Source organism: Phyllobates terribilis, unplaced genomic scaffold (genome assembly GCF_046119375.1).
Source record: "Phyllobates terribilis strain yellow unplaced genomic scaffold, ASM4611937v1 Scaffold_37__1_contigs__length_12642776, whole genome shotgun sequence".
Taxonomy (NCBI): domain Eukaryota; kingdom Metazoa; phylum Chordata; class Amphibia; order Anura; family Dendrobatidae; genus Phyllobates; species Phyllobates terribilis.
In genome coordinates, this window is record NW_027362797.1 from 5673746 (window position 1) to 5699769 (window position 26024).

The window sequence follows — 26024 nt, forward strand, 5'->3', positions numbered from 1 at the left end:
CAGGTCCTCAGGCCCAGAAACCCGAAGGCACGGTCACACGCGTGGGACCAGCACCGCCATCGTGGAGCGGAAGCCATTAGAAGGCCCCGAGTCACCAGCCATACGGGTGAGCACCACACTGTACACTCAGGGACGTGGGCTACTTATATCCGCTTCTAGCAAGGTAGCCAGAAGAGTACAGTCAGTTTGGGAGGCCTACAACTCCGCCTGGCCAGGGGAGATCCCATCTGCTCAAGGACTGACCAGGTCCCGTTCACTAGCAAGTACTCCGGGAGGGTCTATCGTTGTTACCAGTAAAGACCCTGAATTACACCGCACCGTCTCTGAGTGGTTCCTGCTACCCCCATCATCCACATCTGCTGCCCTGAGGCCATACCCCTCCCGTTGGGGGTTATACCATCTACGCTGCACCATCCATCCACCGGCCTCAGCGGACTGTCCTGCAGCGGCAGCTCCATAGCTGCATTCAACGGGTGGCGTAGTCGTCCTACATCTACCGCTGTTACATCGCCGCTCAGTTTGACTCCCTGGGCACGGACCGGGTCACCGCCACGAGACTACAACCCTCAAGAGATCCGGCTCCGGGTAAGCTCCCGCGTGCGCAACGCAGCGCGACACAGGCCCAGGGGCGCGTCACATGCACATCTGGTTCTTCGTCTCAACCCAGTTTGTGACACGGCCGGTCACGTGACACCAGTGTTGGCAAGCTCCTGGATGTCACCAGTTTGCGCATGCATCAATACACGCCGCGTCCCTCTCCTATTGGCTGGTGCTGCATTGTTATACTCCCTCTTCCTATAATGATGCCACCCCCTGATGAAGACATTGTCAAAAATGCGTGTTCTGGTCAGCGCATCGCAAGGGAGCTCCTGCTGTGAACCCAGTATGTGCTAAACTAATTTTTTCCCATCCATCCCGAGTGTATGCTGACTATTTGACCGTGCAATATATGGGAATATCTTTACCTTTTACTCCAATCTTGTATACTTGACCATTATTTAGTCACCATACACACCGTATCTTCTGATTGCATCATTAATATTATATATGTATTTTTATACATATTTCCTTATATATATTTCTGATGATGGTTACATTCAATATACTATATTTGTGATTTTGTACTAAGCACAGAGTCTCCTTTACATTTTCATATACACTATTTTTATTTGTGATGTTTTCTGTTTTTTGTATCTCCACTACACCTTTCTACTTGATCAATACAGTTAATTTTTTATGACATTTATTTATGACTTGCTATATTGACTTAATTATTGTTTTTTTGTGTCCCTTCTACCAATTTTGTTACCAATTAGTCGGTTGGCGCTAATATCCAAGATATACTGTATGTACACACACTTTTATCATTATACACGTAATTTCAATTATACACATTACTTGGCTATAAAGGTTTTTGCATGTATACACATAGAGATTTTTCTTGCTCCCATGTACCCTTTCTTCCTATGACCGGTGTTAAGCTATTTTTGCATCACATTTAGGTATCTATTTAATGTATATGCTTTGAAATATAAGCTACACAAATACATCTGATGGATGATGCACACTGGCATCTGTGACCATAGGTATCCATTGCAAAAAATAGTATCCAATTTATTTATTAATTTTACTCACTTATATAGTGCCAGTAATTCCAAAGCGCTTTACAGATATTATCATCACTGTCCCCATTGGGGCTCACAATCTAAACTCTCTATTGGTATGTCTTTGAAGTGTGGGAGGAAATCAACGCACCCACGGGGAGAATATACAAACTGCTTGCAGATGTTGTCTTTTTAAGATAGTTTACAATACTATTAAGATATTTTATTTTTTAATTTATTAATAGTAATTTTATTTGTTATAAAATCGCTTTGTAGAAACATGTACATGTTACAACACTGGTGTATCATTTTTCCAGCCCACCCCCAATAAACAGGAAAAGGTGGAGAAAGAAAGCAGAAAAGGGAATGGGTTAAAAAAAACTAGGGAGGGGAGAGGGCAGGAAGATTTGATGATTTTAATAGACATATTATATACCAGGCAGACGCATCCTTTTAGCATAAAAACATAAATAGTGTATACATTAACAAATGTCTATATATGATGTGAACATTGTCTTACTGGTCAGGTCCCATAGAAACGTCAAACATGAGGGGTATACCTGCCATAGAAGGAGCCTGTCTGCAGACAGACGGCATTAGCCTGCAGGCAGAGGAGTCATTTGTAGATAAATACTATATTAAACATGTGCAGCAATCTAATTGGAAGAGCGGCTGCAGGGAGAAAATAAAGTTACACTCTCTCTGCAGCCGCTCCCTTCCAGTCATCAGGGCTCGGGCAGTGAACAGTCAGTGATCTTTACCCACTGAGTGCTCTGTAATCACATCCACCGCTCCGACATCCATAGAGCAGGATGTCAGTGAGAAAGAAGGGGGAGATTACAGCTCGCTCACAGTGTGGTGACCGCTGACTGCTCACTGCCCGGTGCTGCCCAAGAACAGGAAACAAGCGGCTGCAGGGAGAATACAACTTCATTTTCCCCACATCCAATTAGATGACCCACATTGTATAAAACAGCTTTTATCTGCAGATTTATATTTTTGCAGAGAGGTTTCTTTTAAGACTCTAAAGTTATAAATCTGTTATACAGCTCGTCCCAATCACATGATGTGAGCAGTTCTGTTCCTATCTGTGTATACACTGTGTAATGAGAATGTATTGTGCTCTGGGAACTGTATATGGGGCACAGAGAATGATACTTGCCACATGATGACCAGTAACGGATGATGTAATCCAGCAAAATGATAAAAGGGGCAATGGGGGAGGGTACAAATGGGAAGGAAAGGGAAAATATGACAAAACACTGCGCTTTTGAGGCTAAAAACTCTGCGTATGCTCCTTGTAGACAAGTCGCTGCGTCGCTCTCTCCCAACTGTCACCTGAGATACAAATGATAACATTACAGATGTCAGGAGTGACCAGTAACTGCCAATCACCTGCAGTCACATGACCTCCTCACTGCAGCCAGCACATTCCTCTTACATGGGAAGCCTTCCAGTAAAGATTTAGCCGCGATTCACCAAGACCGGCCGTTCTCATGCCGGAACGTGCTGGTTTCTGGCCCTTACTCTGACATTTATTGGCTAGACATTGTGCCTGCATGAGCTCCTGAGTCTGTTTTGGCCATTTGCAGTAACTTGGGCTAATACTGAGCTGATGGAGGTTTCCCTTTTGTCAAAGAATTATAGCAGAGTCTGGAGATTCATTAACTACAAACACTGTGGCCCGATTCATCATTTGTGATTTATTCAAGTCACTTTTCTTTTTTGTTTTGTGGCATTTACTAGTGTTTTTTTCATAAAATTCTTCAATATGGCGTACGCGGTCCATGAATTTGTGGCAATTTTTAATTGTTTTTTCACCTTTTCAGCACCAAAACTCGCAAATCTTTTAAAAAATCACAGAAATGCGCCACATTGAAAATTCCTCCAGAAATGTTACTCCAGGTAGGGACTGCAGAGAGATGCGCCAAAGAATGTGATATTCGGTAAAAGTCGCAATTCATGAATCTAAAACATCTGGATAAGCAAAGTTATCAAGAAAAATAAAAAATAAAGACTTGAAAAGGAAAGAAAACTTAAAAAGTGGCACAAAACATAAAGCAAATAAGGCGCAAATACTAAAGCCCCCCAAAAAAGAGCCAATTACTCCCGAAAAATGGAGAAATAGCAATGATGAATCGGGGCCTATGTGATTTCTGCCAAAGGCAAGCACTGTCAGGAGGGGGGCTTATTGGGGAAGGGTCAGCAATTATAGACAGGGGCATAACTACAATAGGTTCAGGGGTTGCAATCACACCCAGGCTCTGGAGGCTAGAGGGCCCAAAAAGTCCCTTTGGTCTGTATGAAAAGACCAATACTATTAAAGACTTGCAATAATTGGGGGCCCCGTTGGAGCTTTTACATTGGGGCCCATGAGCTTCAAGTTACTCCACTGATTATAGGAAGTATTGAGAAAGTGCAAGTTCAGCGAAGGTTCCTGAGTGAGTTGAATAAAGGCCAAGCCTTGAGGATCAGTCAGATTGTTTGCAGAGGTAACAGCTCTTATCTAGTGAGAAAGCAGGCGGCAGGGAAGCTCTTAAAGGAAATCTGTGAGATTGAAGAACACTATTGACCTGCAGATAGATGGTTGATCTGTTTTTGGATTGCTTTACCAATGAATCAGAATTTTTTCTGAAACTCTGAGTGCCGGATTTTTTCTTCTTTGAGTACATGGAGTGTTATCATATTCTGGCACCATATTTTTATAAAGAGTGACGTACATCCTATTTACATATTATAGGTTTCAGGTATATGATGATGACATTGATCACATTACTGTACTTGGACCGCATGACCCCTCACATGGGGGGGTGGGGGGGGGGGCACACAATCTGAACTGCCCGGGGCCCTGGCCACCCTTAATCCACCCCTAAAGCTGTGTCTTTCATATAGAAATGTACTGAGTTTTGGCTAAACTTCCAGTTAGTTTCTTGCAGTGTGTTGCCAGCACTGTGACCTTGGAGATTGGACGCACCATTCGCTAGTGATGAGCAGCTTTTTTCTTATGCACAATAAAATTGCATTAATTTTATTTATTTATTATACCTTGCTGATATAGCGCCATCATATTCCACAGCACTTTACATACATTATCATCGCTGTCAGTATATCTTTGGAGTGTGGGAGGAAACCGGAGAACCCGGAGGAAACCCCCGCAAACACGGGGAGAACATACAAACTCCTTGCAGATGCTGTCCTTGGTGGGATTTGCACGGCCAGTATAGCTCTGGATCGGCGTACACGACAGTGTTCAAGTTCCTGCCAATATCCAGCAAGTTTGCAGTCATTGATGAGAGGACCAACATTTCACAACCAACAACCTGATCAACTCTAAGCGAAGGAGATGTGTTTGCACCGCGTGAGGCAAATGGTGGTCACACCAGATACTGATCGGTTTTCTGAGATAATGACTTTTGTGTTGTCATTGGCTGTAAGCCATAATCATCAACATTAACAGAAATCAACACTTGAAATAGATCACTCTGTCTGTAATGACTCTATATAATGAGTTTCACTTTTTGTATTGAAGAACTGAAATGAATTAACTTTTTGATGATATTCTAATTTTGTGAAATGCACCTGTATATAAGAAGGAAGGATCCTGCTATAATTGAACTTTTGATATATTTTTTTTGTCATTTTACATACAGTTTAAATAATGTAATATTTTGATAAACTAGCCTTTTTTTGGACATGACAATACTAAGTAAATGTTTTTTTTATTTCAATTTTGTATTTTCTTAATTTTTAAATAGGGAAAAGAGGCATCTAAATGGTAGACAGCTGCGATCGGAGCTAGCTCCAGCCAAAGCTGTCAGAGAAAGATGCCGGCTCTGTATCGCATACTGGGCATCTGCCGCTTATGAAGGGCTCTCAGCTCCTCACCATTGCAGCCTATGGCTATGTGCCCACGATGCAGATTTTGTGCGTTTTTTGTGTTTTTTATTTTCCGTGCGGAAATGTAGCAGAAGCGCATTGCACATCTCAGGATTTTTTCTGCATGGATTTTAGGTGTGGAAAAAAAAGCAGCATGTCCATTCTTTATGCGTTTCCGCATGCTGATTTGTCTATACAATGCATTTGAAAAACGCCTGGCAAATCCACAAGTAAAAATGCATCAAAAACGCGTGTAAAATCAGCATGCGTTTTTACTGCCAAGGACATGCAGAAATGCTGCGGAAAATTTCTGCTTCATTTCTGCACCGTGGGCACATAGCCTATCACTGGGCTCTGAGGTTTAGTTGGTGCAGAAAGGGGCAGCAGCAGAAACCCACAATAGCAAACACCAAGAGCAGCGGCAGAGAGTCACCGCTGGACCTGTGGAGGGTGAGTAGAGCACATTTTGCTTGTTTTTTAAATAAACTGCAGCTGGGGAACAGAGGTCTTCCAAATCTGGAATACCCATTTAACCTCTGGAAGCCTCGGGGGTAAACAAATAATTCTCAGAAAATCCTTTTCACCAAAAGTCCTGGCAGCACCCCAGGCAAAAACTATAGTACCCCATTATAATAGTCCGCCCGGCACCACTGGGCTCTGTCCTGCGTCGGATCTCTCAGGCTTTGGTTATAAACAGAAATGACAAAACTATGTCTTTTTTGGAAGCGGAAAATCCAATGAGATTTTCCAGAGGAATTTGCGTTGCTTGTTCTGTTTGTTTTGGGGTTCTTTTCTTGAAGCGTTATTGAAGTATTCTCTCCTTATGGTCTTTTGCAGCCTGTGACAGTGTCGAGTTTGGAGAAGCTTCCATGAGAATCCGCCTCACAGAAGTGACGTTAATTATTATTATTTTTTATTTTGTGCAGTGAGGTTTTTAATGTTTAGTCAGAAAAATTCTCAAAATAATTCACAATATGAACAGCCGTGTGGATATTCCACAGCAATGAATATGAGGAGTAGTCAGAGTATCTGAAGCAGTTTTTTACGTGGATTTTGGAGCGGATCTGACACAATATCCATGTAGAAAACTGTGTGTGAACTTCGCTCAAGGTAGATAATAAAGAGGTTGTCTCCACGTTGATGTTCAGCACCCCGATCCCCATCCTCCCGACTTCTGGTTGCCGGGTGGCCGATGCTGTGCTGCTTGATTGACAGGTCAGACATGTGGCAATGTCGCATCGCTGAACCCAAATGGTGCGCCCTCCGATGCTGACACATGAGGCATCTTTACCGCTGCAGCCCCGGAGAGTGCAGGGTACTAAATCCGGGCAGCCTCAAATCAGTGTGTACAAGCTCTATAGAAAACAGCTTGTAAGCGCTGCACTCCTAGCACAGCAGTGGCCGGTAACCTAGGCAACGAGCAGTAAACAAAACTAAAATTCCTCTCCTTGAGAATGAAAAGGATTTTTTAAAAACAAGTAAATCACAAAGCTGCTGCTTTTTATAAACAATTCTTCCCATTGATGAGGTCACTTTTATTGGGCGGCTGCTACTAGAGAACAAATGGCGTTTCCACCTGTCATTGACTCCCTTTACATGTGGTAATTAAGCGCCAGCAATAACCCCGCGGGTACAGCACATTACGGCCATATACGGAGATGACACGGCCTCTCTGCTCGCTGCCTTGTTACGGTGCACCCCTCCGCTATGCGCTTGGTATGGTCCCGGGTATAAATGCGCACTGCCCCGCCCCCTGGACGCTGTAGTGGCAGCTGTCGGCTGTGAGGTGCAGCAGTCATGGCTTCTTGGAGGTTTCTCAGCTCGTCCGTCGCGCTGTGCCCCGGAGTGCAGGGACCGTGTGCCGCAGCCGACCATGCGTCAGAGCCATGAGCGCTGGAGGTGGGTATGACAGCCATGGTGGACAGTGGCCGCCTCCTGTGTGTGGTGTGAGGACTGCTGTGTATTACTAGGTGTGAGGCTGGAGTGTGCGGTGTCCCCTGTGAAGGGCATAGGACGGGACCGTGTACGTGACTTTGCAGCAGTGTAGTAATGTGCGCCGCCCATCAGCAGGTACTCACTGCTCCAGTGACAGCAGGTGACACCCAGGACTGTGACCGTGTGCACGGGGTCTGCCAAGCCCCTGCACAGGTTACACTTCCACTACTGTACCCTCTGTACAGACTGAATTGTCACACAGCTCGGCTGGCAATTGTCCTCTTTTATCAGCCACTTTCAGGTCACTTTGTTTTTTTTTTTGTAGTATTCTTGCTATGATCTGTCCTTTTTGTGTCTTCTGTTTAGGTATCCCCACTGATGAGGAGCAGGCGACGGGCCTGGAGAGGAAAGTCCTGAACGCTTTGAAGAAGGGAGAGGTATATGACATAATTAACTAAGATAATTAAGACTGAAATGTACAACTGGGGGCGTTAGGGTGCTGCTCCCCTCCCCCGTCCGTTAGGGTGCTGCTCCCCTCCCCTGTCCGTTAGGGTGCTGCTCCCCTCCCCCGTCCGTTAGAGTGCGTCTAGGACAAGGCTGAGCCATGTTCACACACTTGTATCTTACTCCTTGTGTTTACTGTTTGTTTTTTTTACAATTTTCTTGTATTGTGCCAAGTAGTGGAAAAACCCTCCTTACTATAGCCCTCAGTGTAAAATGGAAACAAACTCCCCTCCTGTGCGGGTGCCATTCTAGCAATGTGAGTGCTGGGTCTCCCTGGTTTCCCATGATATTTGTATACCGTGTGAGTGCTGCAGCCAGTCTGCTGCTAATGGGCCACTGTTCTCACACTTTCCTCTGATGTCCAAAGTTCATCTCCAGGAAGTGTGAGCGAAGCAGCCTGTTAGTGGCTGCTGATTATTCCATATGGGACCGGGAGATCTATTGCTGACACTGTTGGAACGACGCTGGTGTGGAAGGGGAGTTTGTTTTATACCGGGTAATACAGCCTTTAAGAAAGGGGTTGTCAAGTCTTGGACAAACCATTTTAATATCCTTGTGTGTTTAGAGGAACAAACATTGGCTTTGCCCACTTCTCAAAGTTGTCTAAGCTGGCTGGGACACACGTGTCAAGAAACTATTTGCTTTCAGCAACGAAAAGTTGTGCAAAAAGCGACATTCCAATCGGTTTTACAGTAGAAACCTGGTGACACTTGATGAGTCTGGGACAAAGTGAAACTGGCTGAAGAGGGGTCCCCGTCTTCAGATGCATCTGTAGGTCTTGTGCTTGTGATGTAAAGTTTGGGTCCTGGTGGCATCCCCTATACTTTATTGGTGTAGCTGCTAGTCACACCCTGGTGTATATGGGGCATTATTAGTGACCTGCTAGACAGTCTAGCCACAGGGAACACACATCTGGTCACTTCTGTGTTCTGTAGTCATGCTTCCCAGGTCCTATTTCTTGGCGCTTTTTTATTTAATCCCTTATATAGCGCCTTTAATTCCAAAGCACTTTACCGACATTATCATCACTGTCCCCATTGGGGCTCATAATCTAAATTCTCTATCAGTATGTCTTTGGAGTTTGGGAGTAAATTGGAGGATACCCACGCAAACACAGGGAGAACATACAAACTCCTTGCAGATGTTGTCCTTGGTGGGATTTGAAGCCAGGACCCTATAACAGAGTGGGGAACTAGGAGAAACTGGATACTTTTTCCAGCATATAAGACAGGATGGGATATGTAGTCTAGGAATGATGGCAGTATCCACAAATAGGCATGAGAAGAATTTTTTTTATATTTATTTATTTTACTATGAACTAAAAACTAACAGGCAGATAGTTGCTAACTGCCTGTCTGTGCCTGGTGTCTGTCTCTGCCAGCACAGAGCGGTCACAGACTGCTCCTGCTGGTGATTCAGCGGCTTCCATGGACGTCTTGTCAACAGAGCAGATTCTTCTCTTCTGCTCTGTTGACAGCCAGCTTCCTGCTGCCTAACTGCGGAGAGCCAGCTGTCAATCAGTATGACTGTAGTTGGATAAAGCAGGCAGGTAGTTGTCTCTGTTTGCAACTACCTGCCTGTTAGTTTTTAGGCCCAAAGTAAAAATAAAATGGCCCTGGACAACCCATTTAATGATACTTTGGCAGCATCGTTTAATAACGTTGTTCTACCTTGCTTCTCACTGTGAAGGACTCCAAACATCTGTCATGTGGCAACAACTCAAGGGGTAATGCCACCAGATTACTTTTTTTACGTTCTTTCTCATGCACCCTCTCCACAGGTCCTCAGTGCATATGGATGTCATAAAGCAGAATGGGGTGCTAACCATGTACCCATCACTTTAGACATCATAGTGGGGAGGAAAGGTTTCTCCTGCTGTTGACATACTTTGGCCTCCATTACATTGATCACTGCTGGCAGGAGTATTACAATAAGTTTGTCCTACGACAGCTTCTTTCCAGACCTTATTATAAGATGGTGTTCTTGCTTCAACACAGGTAAATAGTGCAGGTCTGAGATTAGGCAATGTACTGTATAGCTGTGCATGGGATCTATTGTGCTGATTTCAGAGGATCAACCGTGTAAGTACAGCAGTGCCTATCAGGAGTTTCAGGCCTTGTTCCAGTTATTCCTTTGTTTCCAGGAGAAGTAAAGCAAATGACAGACCTCTTATACAAATGTGGATTAAGGTCAAAGTCCATAATGAGTCCTTTGCAGGAATCTCTCAGTGTATCTGGATTCATGACAAGACATTGCTAAATTATTTTGTTCAGTGTCTTTAAATAAACGTTTCTGTGTTCTTTACATATACAGGTGCATCTCACAAAATTAGAATATTATCAAAAATTTAATTTATTTCAGTTCTTCAATACAAAAACTGAAACGGATATTATATAGTCATTACAAACTTAGTGATCTATTTCAAGTGTTTATTTCTTTTAATGTTGAATATGGCTTACAGCCAATGAAAACACAAAACTCATTATCTCAGTAAAGTAGAATAATTAACAATAAACACCTGCAAAGGCTTCCTAAGCGTTTACAAGGGTCCCTTAGTCTGTTTCAGTAGGCTCCACAATCATGGGGAAGACTGCTAACTTGACAGATGTCCAGAAGGCAGTCACTGACACACTCCACAAGGAGGATAAGCCACGAAAGGTCATTGCTAAAGAAGCTGGCTGTTCAGAGTGCTGAATCCAAGCATATTAATGGAAAGTTGAGTGGAACGAAAAAGTGTGTAGAATAAGGTGCACAAGCAATCGGGATAACCGCAGCCTTGAAAGGATTATTAAGAAAAGGCCGTTCAAAAATTTGGGGGAGGCTCACAAGGAGTGGACTGCTGCTGGAGTCATTGCTTCAAGAGCCACCACACACAGACCTATCCAGGACATGGGCTACAAGTGTCGCATTCCTTGTGTCAAGCCACTCATGACCAATAGACAGCGCCAGAAGCGTCTTACCTGGGCCAAGGAGAAAAAGACCTGGACTGTTGCTCAGTGGTCCAAGGTGGTGTTTTCAGATGAAAGTAAATTTTGCATTTCATTTGGAAATCAAGGTCCCGGAGTCTGAAGGAAGAGTGGAGAGGCCACAATCCAAGCTGCTTGAGGTCTAGTGTGACGTTTCCACAATCAGTGATGGTTTGGGGAGCCATGTCATCTGCTGGTGTAGGTCCACTGTGTTTTTATCAAGACCAAGGTCAGCGCAACAGTCTGCCAGGAGATTTTATTGCACTTCACGCTTCCCTCTGCTAAGATTTTTGGAGATGGAAATTTCATTCTCCTGCAGGACTTGGTACTTTTGGCAGTGTGGACAGGTGCCAATACCTGGTTTACAAACAACAGTATCCCTGTGCTTGATTGGCCAGCAAACTCGCCTGACCTTAACCCCATAGAGAATCTATGGGGTATTGTCAAGAGGAAACATTTTTCATGCTGTTATAAAGTATTCTAATTTACTGAGATAATGACTTTTGTGTTTTCTTTGGCTGTAAGCCATAATCATCAACATTAACAGAAATAAACACTTGAAATAGATCATTCTGTCTGTAATGACTTTATATAATGAGTTTCACTTTTTGTATTGAAGAACTGAAATAAATAAATTTTGATATTCTAATTTAGTGAGATGCACCTGTAAGTGGTATAACATTTACAACTCATTTTGTCTTTTTAAGGATCCTTTTAACGTCCTCAAGCCAAAATCCTATGCATGAACCAAAGAGAATCCACACATTGTGCCGTCGGTCAATAAGCAGAGACTTGTGGGCTGCAGATGTAAGTTTCATTTCAGTGTAAAACTTATAGAAAGGGTGATTAACCCCTGAAAGCTGTACAGATTGGTCATGAGCACATGTCACTTTGGGCTGTGTGCCAGATATGTACACCATGCCAATTAACCCATCAGATACCACCGTCAATCACAACAGCAGCATCTAAGTGGTTAAAAGGGAGAATACTCCCTCTTTAACACTATCTGCTCATCGCGATTGTAATCGTGGGTGCCAATAGTTTGCATTGCACCCCGAGGTCCTCAGATGACCTCGGGGTACAGTTGTCTGTTGGACCCTTTTTATGGCAGTGTCTAACAGACTGAGTCAGTGAAAATCTAACGGGTCTCATGCACTGTATTGTGAGTACTACGTGAGTACTGCAGTGTATGGGACCAGGAATTGGTGAGAAATGTTCATGTTCCACAGTGGTACTAGGTTAAAGTAAAAGGATTACCGTATATTCCGGCGTATAAGACGACTTTTGAAGACTGAAAAATCTTCTGTCTAGTCTGGGGTCGTCTTATACGCCGGTAATGCTTTTGAACTTTCAGAAATTGACATGCGGGGATACTCTGGGGGTGTTAATAAGCTGCCGTGGCTGTATCCCTGTCATGTCGGAGTTAATATAAGGTGGAGGGAGTTAAAATACGGTGGCGGTAGGTCCAGACGGTCAGCGCTTCTGTGCTGAAACGGACACATCGCTGCGTATTCCCAGCTCCGGACACAGCGCAGGGCTTCTGTGCCGACAGCTTTCACTTGTCACAGAAGCGCTGCGCTGTGTCCGGAGCTGGGAAGTTCGCATCGCTTCTGTGACAATATATGAAAAGCCGGCAATTCAGCAGCGGCATAAGCCGGCACCCGACAATTTAGAATAGAAAGAATAGAGCTTCACACATAGATTAGATAGATAGAAACATGTCAGTCACATATATATGAAGTACAGTGACAGTGTTGCTTACTGTACTTGTCATTTAGTGTAAAGGATTTATTAAAACAAATAATAGTGTTTTCATGCACTGTCTCTTTAAAAAAGCCGGCCGGCAATTCAGCAGCAGTACCCGACAATTTATAACAGACAGAATAGAGCTTCACACATAGATTAGATAGATAGAAACATGTCAGTCACATATATATGAAGTACAGTGACAGTGCTGGTTACTGTACTTGTCATCTAGTGTTAAAATAACGGATTTATTAAAAAAAAAATTGGCGTGGGGTTCCCCTTAATTTTAGTCTCTAGCGGAGGTTAAGCAGACAGCTGGGGCAAATGTTTGAAGCCTGGGAAGGGGGTAATACCCACGGAGCTTCCCAGGCTACTAATATCAGCCCCCAGCTGAATACCTAGCCTTTACTAGCTATTAAAATGGGGGACCCCCCCAAAAAAATGACGTGGGGTCCCCCCTATTTTAATAGCTAGCAAAGGCTAGGCAGACAGCTGGAGGCTGATATTAATAGCCCAGGAAGGGTGCCATGAATATTGGCCCCCTCCCAGGCTAGAAACACCAGCCGTCAGCCGCCCCAGGAATGGCGCATCCATAGGATGCGCCAAATCTGGCACTTAGCCTCGCTCTTCCCACTGCCCTGTAGCGGTGGCAGTGGGGTAATAGGGCTGGGGTTGATGTCAGCTTATAATGCCAGCTGACGTCAAGCCCAGGTTAGTAATGGAGAGGCGTCTATAAGACACCCCCATTACTAACCCCATAGTCAAAGTTAAAAAAAAACACAAACACCCAGAATAAAGTCCTTTAATTGAAATAAAGACACAATCCTTTATTGTTCTAAATTAAACCATACTTACCATCACGCCCATTCCAGCTGAAGCCAACGATCTCCTGCAATAAAAGAAAAATAATAAAGCAACCTCATCCTTACCTCTCCATGGTTCCCAGGACCGGTCCAGCTCTGCTACATTCACATGACAGGCTGCACCGCAGCAGAACGCTGCCATCCAGCCTGTCATCCCGCAGACACTGAGAAGCGCAGGCATGCTTGCGCTCCTCAGTGTCTGGCTGTGACGGCATCCAGATGAGCCGACAATGAACTCAGCTCACCTCCTGGACGTCCGTCACTGACAGCGTGGGAAACTTCTACTGCGCATGCGGGGAGCAGGAGAATTTTCCCACGCTGTCAGTGACGTGCATGAGGTGAGCCGAGTTCATTGGACATGATCTCTGCTCATCTGGATGCCGTCACAGTCAGACACTGAGGAGCACAAGCATGCCTGCGCTTCTCAGTGTCTGCCGCATGGCAAGCTGAACGGCAGCGTTCTGCTGCGGTGCAGCCTGTCATGTGAATGTAGCAGAGCTGGACTGGTCCTGGGAACCATGGAGAGGTAAGGATGAGGTTGCTTTATTATTTTACTTTTATTGCAGGAGATCGTTGGCTTCAGCTGGAATGGGCGTGATGGTAAGTATGGTTTAATTTAGAACATTAAAAAATTGTGTCTTTATTTCAATTAAAGGACTTTTTTCTGGGTGTTGTGTTTTTTTTAATTACTTTACTAGAAATTCATGGTGTTCATGTCTAATATTGGCGTGACCCCATGAATTTCGGGCTTAGGGCCAGCTGATAATGCCAAGCTGGCCTTAACCCCTTTATTACCCAGTGAGCCACCGCACCAGGGCCCTGGATGAGTTGGGTACAGCGCCAGAAGATGGCGCTTCTATGAACGCGCCATTTTCCGGGGTGGCTGCGGACTGCAATTTGCAGCGGGTGGGGCCCAGAAAGCTTGGGCCTCCCTGCGCTGCAGATTCCAGTCCCCAGCTGCCTAGTTGTACCTGGCTGGACACAAAAATAGGGCGAAGCCCCACGTATTTTTTTTTTTTAATTATTTCATGAAATAATTAAAAATAAAAGGGCTTCCCTATATTGTTGTGTCCGGCCAGGTACAAATAGGCAGCTGGTGGTTGGGGGCAGCCCGTTCCTGCCTGCTGTACCTGGCTGGACACAAAAATATGGCGAAGCCCCACGTCAACATTTTTGGGAAAAATTAATTACAAAATTAATTTAGGGACTGCATCTTTATTAACCCCTCAATTGTCATTTAGTGTTAAAATAAAGGATTTTTTAAAAAGAAAATTGGCGTGGGATCCACCATCATTATAGTCTCTAGCGGAGGTTAAGCAGACGGCTGGGGCAGATGTTTGAAGTCTGGGAAGAGGGTAATACCCACGGAGCTTCCCAGGCTACTAATATCAGCCCCCAGCTGAATACCTAGCCTTTACTAGCTATTAGAATGGGGGACCCCCCCAAAAAATGACGTGGGGTCCCCCCTATTTTAATATGTTTATGAGTGACAGTTTTCCTGCTATATACCTGCATGTCATAAGAATTTAAATTAAAAAAGGACCATGTTAAATTCAAATCTGTTTTTTTTAAATTTTTACCGGTGTTTGGTATGCGTTGGAAAAGGGGTAGTCTTATACGGTGAATATATCCTAAACTCTATATTTTAACAGGAAAGTAGGGGGGTCGTCTTATACACCAGGTCGTCTTATACGCCGGAATATACGGTAAATAAAATGCTTGTATTAAATATAGTATAATTACTCTTAACTTTCCCACAACGAAAAAGCCCCCACCTAGCTCTTGTGGTAAAAAATAAGTTTCAGCTTTTAGAATATGGCGATGCAAAAACAAATTAATGTTTGTAAAATATTGTTTTTAGTGTGCAGAAGTAGCAAAGCATAAAGAGCTAAAACTGGTATCGTTATAATCATACTGAACCAAACAATAAATCATTCTTACTACTAATAGCTTTCACCGCACAGTGAACCACATAAAAATATATAAAATTAATAACTGAATTGCTGTCTTTTGTTTTTTTGTTCATCCTGCATCTGTGTAAAAAGTGATCAAAAGAATGTTCTGTATCCCAAAATGGTACTTAAAAAAGGATCCAACTCCACCTGCAAAAATAAGCTCTCGTACAGCTCTTGGCTAGATAAGTTGTTGCTCTCAGAATGTAGACCAAAATTTTATTTATAAATCTGACATTGCTGTAAATGTATTGAACATTATAATAAAGCAGTCTTATCACTTATACCACACGAAAATTGCGTAAAATTTAAAAACTTTTCTTTTACTGCTGTTTTTGTTCATTCTGATTCCCAATAATCTGAATAAGGCTCGGTTCACATTTATCCTGCGCTCTCCACTGAGCACTTGCGTCTGGGTTTCAGTGTAAATTCCCCAAAAAATGTGATTCAGATAGAACCCCCGACTGAACCACTCGCTATAATGAGGCAGGTGGTCACTTTGGACTCCGTCTGGTCTGTGTTCCGCCAATGTCCCATCAGTTTAGGTGTCTTTTTAGCGCACAAGTGTGGGTGACCACTGTTCTGTGCATGTCTCAAGATGGATACCACTGGAACAGATGCCAAACTGAGTCCAAAGTGTCTCCACCTGCCTCATTATGGAGAGCGGTTGCATTGGGGGGTTTCATCTAAATCACATTTTTGTAGGATTTACACGGAAACTCCAGCGTAAGTGCTTAGTGTAGAACACAATAATATGATCCCAGCCTTCTATTGAAAACAAGTAATGTCCCCCAAAATATTACCAATAAAACCCTAACTTAGACCTGAGTGGAGTTTTGTGCAGGATATCTATCACTGGAAACATAGGGGGTCCCATGTTACTGGTAGAACAAAGACTCTTGAAAAGCGACGGATCCCAACCCCTCAAATAAAATCCAGTGAAATCTGTGTTTCCAAATTCCCCTCCTTCTAAGCCCCCCTATGCCTAAACCACAGTAAGCAGCCACATGTTTGGCATTATTGTAGCTGGGAGAGTGCACTTAACAATTTACGGGGTGTATGTCTCCATAAGCTCCAGCTGGGCACAATATATGGGGCTACTACACTGTATGGGGGCACAATGTATGGGCATTTAAGTGGCAGACTTGCAATTCACAAGGGGAAAAAAGCCTGGCGTGTATGTTGCAAAGCAAACTCCTGTGGGGCCAAAATAGTTACTGCAGCTGTAGATGAATACATTGAAAGGTGCAATTTCTAAAATGGGGTCATTTTGTGGGTTTTTCTATTGACATCTTCGGGGTTCCGCAAATGTCACCTGCAAAATTTGTGCACCAAATAGCGCTCCTTCCTTCTCAGCCCTGATTTGTGGCCTAACAGTAACTTCTGATGACATATGGGGCATTGCTGCATTTGGGAGAAATTGCTCAATAAATTATGGGGTCCAGTTTCACCTAATAACTCTTGTGTAAATGACAAACTTTCAGCTAATAAAAAAAAAATGTACAGTTCTACCACTAAAATGTTAGTTCCATGTCCCCATATCGCAAAATTCTGCGTTTTAAAAGCCAAGGAGCGCTCCTTCCCATCCGATCCCTCAGTGTGCTCAAATAGCAGTTTACACCCCCATATGGGGTGCTACCACGTTTTGATATAATGGTCATACATCTAGAATAATGTACAAGACCATAAACTCACAGAATCCGCTCAGTTTGTAGTAGTACAATAAATTCAAGCACTGAAACATAAACTTTTATCATTTTCTTTCTTCCAGGTGAAGAAGATAATTCTCAAGTTATCTGGTTCTGGGCCCATGATGGGCAGGTAAATCGCTGCCCACAGTGTGGCTCTCACTACAAGGTTGTCCTTTATGAGTTTCCACACTGAAGAGGACTTGTATTACTATTGACAGCCATATGTTAAAGTTAAAAAATCTTTTATTAAATACTTGATATATTGTAATGTGTTTTATTTTCATTAGCATTGGTCGTGCATACAGAACAATGCTTAACAAAGCTAACGTTCTCCCATCCTTTGAATTGGAGTTGACAAAGGTCTGTAAGACTTTGGCAGTTTGGATGGGCAAGATGCGTTCTGTAGTCTGGATCTCCACTCTGGCTTCCACTAGTGGCTTCTGCAGGATAAATTATAGGAGTGGTTCGAAACTAATAAGGATTTTAATCCTAAATGTCTTTCTATTCTACTAATCTAATCGCTCTTCTAATTGACTTTAAGAAGTCACTGCTGTTCCCTCTTTAGTCTAACTTTTTTTTACCTACTTTGTTCTGATGACCTTTTTTGAGAATCCCCAGAATCTCCTAGTTATCTGGGAGCCTTGGCTTGGTCACTGCCGCAGCCCCTGTCTCCACCCTGAAACACGGAGTCATCATTGACATCAGTTTCAGGGGTAGGGTTATTCCCTGCTGTACGGAGCATGTGACGGTTGTCCATTCTGACTCTGTATGAGCTTCCTTGTCACTGTGTAGTACTTTAAGTGCACACAGTGTGCTCCCTCGCTAGCCCTAATGGGAAGAGACTAGCCGACAAGAGTGCACTTGGTGTGCATTGTAAGGTGAGGGGACATGCAGAGTACAGCAGGGACTGCCCACCCCCTGAAGCGGATGTCACGGACTCTTCATTTCAGGGTGGAGATGAACTGTAGCAGTGACCGCTGCCCTTGATGTCCTGTTTGAGTATCCCATCATGCACTGTGGATTATCAAATGAAATGTAATCAAAGTGGGAGTAGGTAAAGAAAACTGTTAAAGGGAGTTTCTAATTACAATTTTAGATAAGCTATTAGAATCTTACTACATAAAGAGCTTAATGTTGAGGTGAGTCTGAGAAAAGAATCAGCTGACGGTGGAGCCATGTTGTTGTAGATGATGACAAAAGGGAGTGTTTTCCTATTGAATTTTTAAACGGCTTAACCCTGTCAGCCATGCCAAGTCGTTGCCTTATCCTTAAAGGGATCGAGCCACCATAAAGAATACAGTTAACCAACCAGAAAAGGTAGAAATAAATAATTTTGTTATTTAGAGATTCAAAATTATGCTTCATTCAAAAGATACCAAGCTTTTTTATTTTTTTGAATTCTGCTCTCTGGCGCCCCCTGGTGTTGTTCCATTCCGTTTTGGTAGTGGGTGATCAGCTGGTCGCGTTTGCACAGTACCTGTCATAAGAGCCCCCCAAGTCCACACCCGCAGTGTGCACAATGTATTCTGTCACAAGTCTGACAGTCTGCTGTAAGCACAGTGTGTGATTCACCCCCTCCCCCTGCACTCACAGCTCCCCTCCCGGTGAGATGGTTCTGCTTCACAGCCTAAGCGCAGAAGGTGTCTCTCTGCTATTGTGCTTACAAGTCTGTGATGTGAGGAAGAACCATCTCACCGGGAGGGGAGCTGTGAGTGCAGGGGGAGGGGGTGAATCACACACTGTGCTTACAGCAGACTGTCAGACTTGTGACAGAATACATTGTGCACACTGCAGTTGGGGGGGCTCTTATGACAGGAACTGCACAAACTCAACCAGCTGATCACCCACTACCAGGACATATTGGAATAAAGCCAGGGGGCGCCAGAGAGCAGAATTCAAAAAAATGAAAGCTTGGTATCTTTTGAATGGGGCATAATTTTGAATCACTATAAGTTACAAAACCATTTATTTCTCCCTTTTCTGGTTGGTTAACTGTATTCTTTATGGTGGCAGAACCCCTTTACCCCTGAGGGTGGTTTGCACGATAATGACTAGGCAAATTTTTACAATTCTGACCACTGTCACTTTATGAGGTAATTACTCGAACGCTTCAACGGATCCCGCTGATTCTGAGACTGTTTTTTCGTGACATATTGTACTTCATGATAGTGGTAAAATTCCTTCGATATCACTTGCGTTTATTTGTGAAAAGCTTGGAAAATTTAGCAATTTTCAAAATTAATTTTTATGCCATTACATCAGAGATGTCACACAAAATAGTTAATAAATAACATTGCCCACATGTCCACTTTACATCAGCACAATTTTGGAACCAACATTTTTTTTTTATTTTTTATTAGGGAGCTATAAGGGTTAAAAGTTGACCAGCGATTTCTAATTTTTAAAACAATTTGCAAAACCATTTTTTTTTTTAAGGGACCACATCACATTTGAAGCGACTATAAGGGGCTTTTATGACAGAAAATACCCAAAAGTCACACCATTCTAAAAACTGCACCCCTCAAGATTCTCAAAACCACATTCAAGAAGTTTATTAACCCTTCAGGTGCTTCACAGGAATTTTTGGAATGGGGGAAGAAAAAAATGAATATTTACCAGTACGTCCATCATAACGGCACGACAGGAGAGTAGTCCTCTGTTCCTCTAGGGACAGGAAACACATGAGAGGTTAAAAGCCCCCCCCATCACACCCTCAGTGTTTTTCCTGTCCCTAGCAGGAGAGGACGCTATGGAGAGGTTCTCCAAAGATAGAAGTTACCTGAGAGCCAGGGGGATTGGGGGGGTCTGAGAACTCCCCCCTTCATTCGGTCCAGAGGCTCCATGCTGATACCCCTTTACGGGGTCCCTCAGCCAGAAGACCGCCGCTTGCCGCTGTATCCCCCGGACAAGCTGAGCATTGCGCTATCCCACCGGCTGAAAGGCCGGCGTGCGCTCCACGGAGGAGCGCGGTGTATGGCTTCCGGCAGGAGGCGGAGTCAGAAGAGCGGACATCCGCTTTGGAGCCGGCGTGCGTTCCAGGGTGGAGTGCACGCCGATCGCGGTGCGAGACTTCTGGCCAGGAGGTGGAGTCAGAAGAGCGGACATCCGCTTTGGCCGGCATGCGTTCCAGGGTGGAGCGCACTCCGCTTCTCCTTCCGGCATTGAGAAGAGGGGCTTCGGCACCCAGAACGCACAGGTGCCCGGAGGCAGTGGTGAGCCTCCAGGGCATTAAGAATAGCGATTATCGTTGGGGGCGTGGCTACCACCTGGATCAGGTAAGACCCTATAAAAGGGTACACCTCAGCCACACACACACTGACACCATGGAAGCTAATCCTTCACGGTCAGAAGCCCCTTCAGAGTCCCTGGGCAGTGTGAGTACAGCATTAGGCCCTTCTCTGGATAAATCAGAGTATTCTAGGACAGATTTTTATAGTAAATCTCCGGTGTCCTTTTATATTTTTTTATGGATTAGGAGAGGGGAACCCAGAGGTCTGGATCTGCTTCCAAAAAATCAAGACGATGTGTAGACTGTAACACGAAGCTTCAGGACTCGTAAAAAAAAAAATGTATAGCCGAGGTCCTAAAGGAAGAAAAAACTTCTTTTTTGACGGATACAAGATCTATGATATGTGAGGAGGTCCAGAGTACAGTCTCGAGCCTCATGCCTTCCCGTACGCAGCAGTCACCCCAAATAGTTCAACCCTCTCCTCGCCAGAAAAGACCTAGGTGGGAGGTGGAAGAGGTGTCTGAGGAAGGAGAATATTCAGATTCCGCATCAGAGCACAGTCTAGAAGAGGATGAGGATCGCTTCTCTCAGTTACCCTCACAAGAGAGAGAGAAATATGTCTTCTCTACGGAACATACGGATGAACTATTAAAGTCTGTCAGGCGTACTATGAACTTGGAGGACACTCAGGTCTCCCATTCCAGACAGGATGAAATGTTTGCAGGTCTGAGAACTCAGAGAAATAGAGTATTCCCTGTAAATGAGCATTTAAAATCAATGATTATGGAGGAATGGGAAGAAGTGGAGAAAAGACTCATTGTGCCAAGAGACTTTAAATCCCGTCTTCCTTTCAATCCGGAGGACATCAAACTTTGGGAGGAAATCCCTAAACTAGATGTCCCAATAGCGAAAGTGGCTAAGAAAACATCCATCACCTTTGAGGATTTGTCTTTCCTCAAGAACGCAATGGATAGGAAGGCAGAGAGCATGCTCAAGAGGAGTTGGGAGGCCTCAGCAGCCATAATTAAGTCAAATATCGCTGCCACTTCAGTGGCAAGATCCATGTGCCTTTTGGTTGGACGAGCTGTCAGATCAAATTAGGTCGGACTTCCCTGTAGAGATGCTATCAGACTCTCTTCCCATGTTGAAGCTGGCAACGCAATTCATGGCTGATGCCTCGGCCGAATCGGTCAGATTCACAGCTAGATGTAGCGTATTATCTAATACAGCTAGACGGGCGATATGGCTAAAGATGTGGTCGGGGGATAGCCACTCAAAGAATAAACTGTGCTCAATTCCCTTTTCGGGTGCTTGGGTCTTTGGTCCAGTGTTGGACGAGATACTAGAAAGAGCATCCGACAAGAAAAAAGCATTTTCCCCTTCTCCCATGACAGCACCACCTGAGAGAGGGTATCCGCCCACCAAGGACAGGAACCTACTGAATAAAAAGGCGGTACCTCTCCTCCGCATCAGTTTTGGTTCCTGTCCCTGATGGGAGCCTCACCAGGTGGTACCTCACGTACCTGGATTATGGACGGTGCGGCCTGGAGGCCGTGGAAGCAGCAGATGGTCCCTGTTCCCAGCCCGTCTGGCTGCTGCCTGGGTCTGCGTGTGGGGAGGAGGTGCTGTTTTTTTTTTTTTTGGATTCCTCCCCGCGTGCGCCGGGGCCTGCAGCCGGGTCTGCGCCTCGCAAAGATGAACTGAGCGCGCCAGCCGGCAGGTCTTCCGGGCTGCGCACGTGGGGGTCGCGTCGCACCCTGTGACGGAGCGCGCCAGAAGTCCGTGCTGCGCACGCGCGGGGTGCTGACGCGCCCTATCGAGGAGTGCGCCGGAAGCCGGGTCTGCGCATGCGCGGGTGGGAAGCTGTCATCCCGCTGCAAGCGCGCCGTGTGCCGCTGGGCTGCGCACGCGCAGAGGCAAGTGGATCTGCGGGTAGCGCGCCAGCTGGCTAAAGTTTAAAAAAAAAAGAGATTGAGATGAGCACGCTGCCGGAAGGGGAGGAGCCTAAAGGAGGTGGAGCCCTACTGCTTTTAAGGATGGGGAGCAATCAGGATGGCGGTGTCTGCATCCCCACCATGATGGATGAGGAACCGCAGTCACCTGGGCAGCAGCTGTCACCGCCACAGGAAGTACAGCAGCAGCCACAGCCATCAAAGCAGCGCAAGCAGCTCAAACAAATGGAACTGGAATCTTCCCATCGACAAAGTCACAGCAGTGAGGGGCGTACGAGTTCCGGCAAGACTGGTCAGAAAAGACTTAGTCAGTCCACCTCCGCCAGATGGGAGCCCTCATGTGAACGGCAACCACCGCCTCCGGTACCCTAGTCTGAACGGCAGTGTGGTGAGTGATCTTCATGAAAGTCTCACCTTGAATAATGTGCTCTTCTCTCTCTCTCTCTCTTTTCCTCCTTCTTCTCCTTTTATTTCTTGGGGCAGGAGGCGAAGAAGTGTAGTGCTAAAAGTAAAAACAGGGAGTGTGCTTTATGCAAAATCGGTCTTCCCACCTCCTATGCCAAAAACCTATGCTCGGACTGTATTCAGAAAACCATTGCAGAGGAGTCCCCCAGGTTTTCTTTAGAATTTAAAGGATCTAATCCAGACAGAGGTCAGAGAGTCTTTAAGAGGCTTAACCTCACTCAAAAAGAAGCGAAAACTAGTTTCTTCAGAATCAGAGGAGTCTCGTTTTACGAGAGAACTGCCTTCCTCCTCTAATCACTCCTCATCGTCATCGGAGTCTTCGGATGATGATGGGGGGGGGGGGGGCAGACCTTGTTTTTCGGTTGATAATACTGAGAGACTAGTTAAAGCCGTCAGAGGGACTATGGGTATTACCGATACCAAAGTGCCCAGAACAGTCCAGGATGTTATGTTCGGGGGCTTAGACCAAAGGAGGAGACTCTCATTCCCAGTCAATGACAGGATTAAATCTCTGATAGAAAGGGAATGGAAGAAACCGGAGAGGAAGGGTTAGCTGCCGTCATCCTCCAAGCGGAGGTACCCCTTTGAGGATGAGGATGCGGCTAAATGGGACAAAACCCCTAAGATTGACGTGGCCATTTCAAAATCTTCAAAAAAATCCACTCTGCCCTTTGAGGATTTAGGAGCCTTAAAAGACCCGCTGGATAAAAAAGCGGAGTCCTTCCTTAAGCAAACCTGGGAGTCGTCAGCAGGGGCCCTTAAACCGGCAGTAGCAGCGACCTGCACTGCTAGATCTATGATGATCTGGCTTCAACAATTGGAAGACCAGATCAGGGGGAATGTGTCCAGGGAGAAAATTCTATCAGACCTTCCTCTTGTGCAGGGAGCGGCTGCATTCCTGGCAGATGCATCGGCAGATTCAGTTAGGCTGGCTGCCCGGTCTGCAAACCTCTCTAATGCAGCCCGTAGGGCGCTATGGCTCAAGAGCTGGCCAGAGGATGTGCAGTCAAAGTCTAAACTGTGCTCAATCCCTTGTGAGGGGGACTTCTTGTTCGGCAAAGGTCTAGATGACATCCTAGATAAAGCCGCAGACAAAAAACATGGATTTCCCACGGTGTCTGGTTCCCGATTTAACAGTTCCTTTCGGAAGAGAAAATACAGCCGCAGTAAAGCTCCCAGAGACCAAGGTAGCTGGAAAGACCGAAAGCCGTATAACAGAGGCTTCATGTTTGGGGGGTCCCTCCTCCGAGAATAAGAAAGCCCCTAAGTGACAGTTCCCCCCCAGGTGGGAGGAAGATTGTCCCACTTCCTGCCTGCCTGGAAGGAAATTTCATCCAATTCTTGGATCTTGGGGATAATCAGGAGGGGGCTCACATTAGAGTTCAAAAGCAGGCCCAAGAACACTGTCAAAATATCAGCCCCCAGAGGTTTAGCGGAACAGATAGCCTTACAGCAGGAAGTTCTCTCTCTGCTCATGAAAGGAGTTCTGGTGGAAACACCTGCACCCGAGCAAGGAAGAGGATTCTATTCGACTCTCTTCCTAATAAAGAAGCCGGACGGCTCCTTCAGGACCATTGCGAACTTAAAGAGACTGAACGACCATTTAATCTACAGGCCGTTCAAGATGGAAACAATAAAATCGGCCATAAAGATGTTATTTCCGGACTGTTTTATGTGCGTCCTCGATCTGAAGGACGCCTACTACCACGTCCCGATTTTGCCAGATCATCAACAGTTTCTAAGAGTAGCTGTACAATTCGGCAGGCACGTAAGGCATTTTCAGTTCGCAGCTCTTCCCTTTGGCATTTCCATGGTGCCGAGAGTCTTCACAAAAATCATTCTGGAGGTCACAGCGCACTTGAGGGAAAGATATTTTGGTCATCCCTTATCTGGACGACTTCTTAGTAGTGGGCAGATCAAGTTAACTCTGTGCTCTAGCCCTGGCGGACGTCATGGCCAGTCTAAGACGCCTAGGTTGGCTGTTAAATCTGGAGAAGTCAAGGCTGGAACCAAAGAGGGTTCAGTCTTTCCTGGGTCTCATTCTGGACTCAGAAAACCAAACCTGTCTTCTGCCAGAGGAAAAGAAGCTGAAGATCAGATCCCTAACATCTCAGGTTGTCAGCAATCCGACCATGACCCTGAGGAGTGCAATGTCTCTGTTGGGTACAATGACGTCTTGCATCCCGGCGGTTCAGTGGGCCCAGCACCATTCCAGATGTCTTCAACAGGAGATTCTGGCAGCGGACAGGCGGCTCAAAGGTCGCCTGAATGGGAAAATATCTCTTCCAGATGTTGTGATCAACTCCCTGGACTGGTGGACATCTCCGGTCAACCTATCTTTGGGGGTTCCTTGGACCTTCCAGGTGTCGGATACTATTACAACAGACGCAAGTGCGGAAGGTTGGGGAGCTCACCTAAGGGATCGTTCTGTACAAGGCCTCTGGTCGGACAGCGAGACAAGTCTCTCTTCCAACATGAAAGAGCTGTTGGCAGCCAGAAACGCGCTAAAAGAATTCAGTTCTGTTCTTCAGGGTCCTCACGTCAGGATAATGTCAGACAACAGATCAACAGTCGCCTACATCAATCATCAGGGGGGTACCAGGTCTCTCCCTCTGATGTTAATAGCGGATCAGATCTTCAGGTTTGCCGAGAGTCGGCTGGTTACGCTCTCGGCACTGCATATAAAAGGGGAAGAGAACATTAAAGACCGATTTCTTGAGTCGTCACATCTTGAAACAAGGAGAGTGGGAGTTGAATCCAGCTGTTTTTCAGCAGATTGTGGCTCGGTGGGGACAGCCCCAGATAGATCTGTTTGCAAACAGACACAATCGGAAGACCGAAACCTTTCGCTCCCTGAATCCAAAAGAGGGGGCGTTTGCGGTGGACGCGCTGCAGATTCAGTGGGATTTCACTCTAGCTTATGCCTTTCCCCCTTTAGTACTGATCCCTACTGGTTCACTTGGATGAAGAGAATGTCCCAAGCAGATCCATGGGTTCTTCCGGACATCCCGGATCTCCTCAGGCAGGGCCCAGTCTGTCATCCCCAAAGAGCGGGCCTGCATTTGACGGCTTGGATTTTGAGAGGTCTCTATTGACGCAAAGGGGGTTTTCTCTGGATCTTGTTACTACCCTTCTAGCAAGTAGAAAGCCGATAACAACTAGAATCTATGGTAGAACCTGGGCTAAGTCCTTGTCTACCTCGGGTCAGTCTGCCAAAGGGAGGATTCCTATTTAGGCCATA

At 45.3% G+C, this 26024-nt stretch overlaps 1 pseudogene; it reads left to right on the top strand.

Moving 5' to 3' along the window:
* Positions 1 to 6979: 6979 nt before the first annotated feature.
* On the top strand, positions 6980 to 17405 carry LOC141182920 (cytochrome c oxidase subunit 5B, mitochondrial-like; annotated as a pseudogene).
* Positions 17406 to 26024: the final 8619 nt, after the last annotated feature.